Source organism: Phalangium opilio, unplaced genomic scaffold (genome assembly GCF_054372755.1).
Source record: "Phalangium opilio isolate 3A_F unplaced genomic scaffold, DU_Popi_V2 ptg000082l_1, whole genome shotgun sequence".
NCBI lineage: Eukaryota > Metazoa > Arthropoda > Arachnida > Opiliones > Phalangiidae > Phalangium > Phalangium opilio.
In genome coordinates, this window is record NW_028324189.1 from 14,826,554 (window position 1) to 14,831,545 (window position 4,992).

Consider the following 4,992-nt stretch of genomic DNA (forward strand, 5'->3'; position numbering starts at 1 on the left):
CTTTGACATTTTACGTTACATCTGAGACCTCACAACACCGCTCCCGGGTGGGCTCGAACCACCAACCTTTCGGTTAACAGCCGAACGCGCTAACTATTGCGCAACGGAAGCCGAAAAATTAAATGTTCGTCAGGTATTGTGGAAAAACTTTGACTTTTTACGTCACATCTGGACCTCACAACACCGCTCCCAGATGGGCTCGAACCACCAACCTTTCGGTTAACAGCCGAAGGCGCTAACCATTGCGCAACGGAAGCCGAAAAATTAAATGTTCGTCAGGTATTGTGGAAAAACTTTGACTTTTTACGTCACATCTGGACCTCACAACACCGCTCCCAGATGGGCTCGAACCACCAACCTTTCGGTTAACAGCCGAAGGCGCTAACCATTGAGCCATGGAAGCTCAGAAAATAAATGGTCGTCAGGTATTGTGGAAAATGTTTGACTTTTTACGTCACATCTGAGACCTCACAACACCGCTCCCGGGTGGGCTCGAACCACCAACCTTTCGATTAACAGCTGAACGCGCTAACCATTGCGCAACGGAAGCCCAAAAATTAAATGTTCGTCAGGTATTGTGGAAAAACTTTGAATTTTTACGTTACATTTGAGATCTCACAACACCGCTCCCGGGAGGGCTCAAACCACCAGTTTTTTGAATAACAGCTGAACGCGCTAACCACTGCGCCACGGAAGCCCAAAAATTAAATGATCGTCAGGTATTGTGGAAAAAGTTTGGATTTTTACGTTACATTTGAGATCTCACAACACCACTCCCGGGTGGGCTCGAACCAACAACCTTTCGGTTAAAAGCCGAACGCGCTAACCATTGAGCCATGGAAGTCCAAAAATTAAATGTTCGTCAGGTTTTGTGGAACAATTTTGGATTTTTACGTCACATCTTAGATCTCACAACACCGCTCCCGGGTGGGCTCGAACCAACAACCTTTCGGTTAACAGCTGAACGCGCTAACCATTGCGCAACGGAAGCCGAAAAATTAAATGTTCGTCAGGTATTGTGGAAAAACTTTGACTTTTTACGTCACATCTGGACCTCACAACACCGCTCCCAGATGGGCTCGAACCACCAACCTTTCGGTTAACAGCCGAAGGCGCTAACCATTGAGCCATGGAAGCTCAGAAAATAAATGGTCGTCAGGTATTGTGGAAAATTTTTGACTTTTTACGTCACATCTGAGACCTCACAACACCGCTCCCGGGTGGGCTCGAACCACCAACCTTTCGATTAACAGCTGAACGCGCTAACCATTGCGCAACGGAAGCCCAAAAATTAAATGTTCGTCAGGTATTGTGGAAAAACTTTGAATTTTTACGTTACATTTGAGATCTCACAACACCGCTCCCGGGAGGGCTCAAACCACCAGTTTTTTGAATAGCAGCTGAACGCGCTAACAACTGCGCCACGGAAGCCCAAAAATTAAATGTTCGTCAGGTATTGTGGAAAAAGTTTGGATTTTTACGTTACATTTGAGATCTCACAACACCACTCCCGGGTGGGCTCGAATCAACAACCTTTCGGTTAAAAGCCGAACGCGCTAACCATTGAGCCATGGAAGCCCAAAAATTAAATGTTCGTCAGGTTTTGTGGAAAGATTTTGGATTTTTACGTCACATCTTAGATTTCACAACACCGCTCCCGGGAGGGCTCAAACCACCAGTTTTTTGAATAACAGCTGAACGCGCTAACCATTGAGCCATGGAAGATCAGAAAATAAATGATCGTCAGGTATTGTTGAAAAACTTTGACTTTTTACGTCACATCTTAGATCTCACAACACCGCTCCCGGGTGGGCTCGAACCAACAACCTTTCGGTTAACAGCCGAACGTGCTAACCATTGAGCCATGGAAGCTCAGAAAATAAATGGTCGTCAGGTACTGTGGAAAAACTCTGACATTTTACGTTACATATGAGACCTCACAACACCGCTCCCGGATGGGCTCGAACCACCAACCTTTCGGTTAACAGCCGAACGCGCTAACCATTGCGCAATGGAAGCCCAAAAATTAACTGTTCGTCAGGCATTGTGGAAAAACTTTTGATTTTTACGTTACATTTGAGATCTCACAACACCGCTCCCGGGTGGGCACGAACCACCAACCTTTCGGTTAGCAACCAAACGCGCTAACCATTGCGCAATGGAAGCCCAAAAATTAAATGTTCGTCAGGTATTGTGGAAAAACTTTGGTTTTTTACGTTACATTTGAGATCTAACAACACCGCTCCCGGGTGGGCTCGAACCACCAACCTTTCGATTAACAGCTGAACGCGCTAACCATTGCGCAACGGAAGCCCAAAAATTAAATATTCGTCAGGTATTGTGGAAAAACTTTGAATTTTTACGTTACATTTGAGATCTCACAACACCGCTCCCGGGTGGGCACGAACCACCAACCTTTCGGTTAGCAACCAAACGCGCTAACCATTGCGCAATGGAAGCCCAAAAATTAAATGTTCGTCAGGTATTGTGGAAAAACTTTGGTTTTTTACGTTACATTTGAGATCTAACAACACCGCTCCCGGGTGGGCTCGAACCACCAACCTTTCGATTAACAGCTGAACGCGCTAACCATTGCGCAACGGAAGCCCAAAAATTAAATATTCGTCAGGTATTGTGGAAAAACTTTGAATTTTTACGTTACATTTGAGATCTCACAACACCGCTCCCGGGTGGGCACGAACCACCAACCTTTCGGTTAACAGCCGAACGCGCTAACCATTGCGCAACAGAAGCCGAAAAATTAAATGTTCGTCAGGTATTGTGGAAAAACTTTGAATTTTTACGTTACATTTGAGATCTCACAACACCGCTCCCGGGTGGGCTCGAACCACCAACCTTTCGGTTAACAGCCGAACGCGCTAACTATTGCGCAACGGAAGCCGAAAAATTAAATGTTCGTCAGGTATTGTGGAAAAACTTTGACTTTTTACGTCACATCTGGACCTCACAACACCGCTCCCAGATGGGCTCGAACCACCAACCTTTCGGTTAACAGCCGAAGGCGCTAACCATTGAGCCATGGAAGCTCAGAAAATAAATGGTCGTCAGGTATTGTGGAAAATGTTTGACTTTTTACGTCACATCTGAGACCTCACAACACCGCTCCCGGGTGGGCTCGAACCACCAACCTTTCGATTAACAGCTGAACGCGCTAACCATTGCGCAACGGAAGCCCAAAAATTAAATGTTCGTCAGGTATTGTGGAAAAACTTTGAATTTTTACGTTACATTTGAGATCTCACAACACCGCTCCCGGGAGGGCTCAAACCACCAGTTTTTTGAATAACAGCTGAACGCGCTAACCACTGCGCCACGGAAGCCCAAAAATTAAATGTTCGTCAGGTATTGTGGAAAAAGTTTGGATTTTTACGTTACATTTGAGATCTCACAACACCACTCCCGGGTGGGCTCGAACCAACATCCTTTCGGTTAAAAGCCGAACGCGCTAACCATTGAGCCATGGAAGCCCAAAAATTAAATGTTCGTCAGGTTTTGTGGAAAGATTTTGGATTTTTACGTCACATCTTAGATCTCACAACACCGCTCCCGGGAGGGCTCAAACCACCAGTTTTTTGAATAACAGCTGAACGCGCTAACCATTGAGCCATGGAAGCTCAGAAAATAAATGGTCGTCAGGTATAGTTGAAAAACTTTGACTTTTTACGTCACATCTTAGATCTCACAACACCGCTCCCGGGTGGGCTCGAACCAACAACCTTTCGGTTAACAGCCGAACGTGCTAACCATTGAGCCATGGAAGCTCAGAAAATAAATGGTCGTCAGGCATTGTGGAAAAACTTTTGATTTTTACGTTACATTTGAGATCCCACAACACCGCTCCCGGGTGGGCACGAACCACCAACCTTTCGGTTAACAAACCAAACGCGCTAACCATTGCGCAATGGAAGCCCAAAAATTAAATGTTCGTCAGGTATTGTGGAAAAACTTTGGTTTTTTACGTTACATTTGAGATCTACCAACAACGCTCCCGAGTGGGCTCGAACCACCAACCTTTCTATTAACAGCAGTACGCGCTAACCATTGCGCAACGGAAGGCGAAAAATTAAATGTTCGTCAGGTATTGTGGAAAAACTTTGAATTTTTACGTTACATTTGAGATCTCACAACACCGCTCCCGGGTGGGCACGAACCACCAACCTTTCGGTTAACAGCCGAACGCGCTAACCATTGCGCAACAGAAGCCGAAAAATTAAATGTTCGTCAGGTATTGTGGAAAAATTTTGGATTTTTACGTTACATCTTAGATCTCACAACACCGCTCCCGGGTGGGCACGAACCACCAACCTTTCGGTTAACAGCCGAACGCGCTAACCATTGAGCCATGGAAGCTCAGAAAATAAATGGTCGTCAGGTATTGTTGAAAAACTTTGACATTTTACGTTACATCTGAGACCTCACAACACCGCTCCCGGATGGGCTCGAACCACCAACCTTTCGGTTAGCAGCCGAACGCCCTAACCATTGCGCAATGGAAGCCCAAAAATTAAATGTTCGTCAGTTATTGTGGAAAAATTTTGGATTTTTACGTTACATTTGAGATCTCACAACACCGCTCCCGGGTGGGCTCGAACCACCAACCTTTCGGTTCACAGCCGAACGCGCTAACTATTGCGCAACGGAAGCCGAAAAATTAAATGTTCGTCAGGTATTGTGGAAAAACTTTGACTTTTTACGTCACATCTGGACCTCACAACACCGCTCCCAGATGGGCTCGAACCACCAACCTTTCGGTTAACAGCCGAAGGCGCTAACCATTGAGCCATGGAAGCTCAGAAAATAAATGGTCGTCAGGTATTGTGGAAAATTTTTGACTTTTTACGTCACATCTGAGACCTCACAACACCGCTCCCGGGTGGGCTCGAACCACCAACCTTTCGATTAACAGCTGAACGCGCTAACCATTGCGCAACGGAAGCCCAAAAATTAAATGTTCGTGAGGTATTGTGGAAA

At 45.8% G+C, this 4,992-nt stretch overlaps 1 non-coding gene across 1 annotated transcript; it reads right to left on the reverse strand.

Moving 5' to 3' along the window:
• Positions 1–4,592: 4,592 nt before the first annotated feature.
• TRNAH-GUG (transfer RNA histidin (anticodon GUG)) lies at positions 4,593–4,665 on the reverse strand. Its single transcript has one exon. It is a non-coding gene; the product is annotated as a tRNA-His (tRNA).
• Positions 4,666–4,992: the final 327 nt, after the last annotated feature.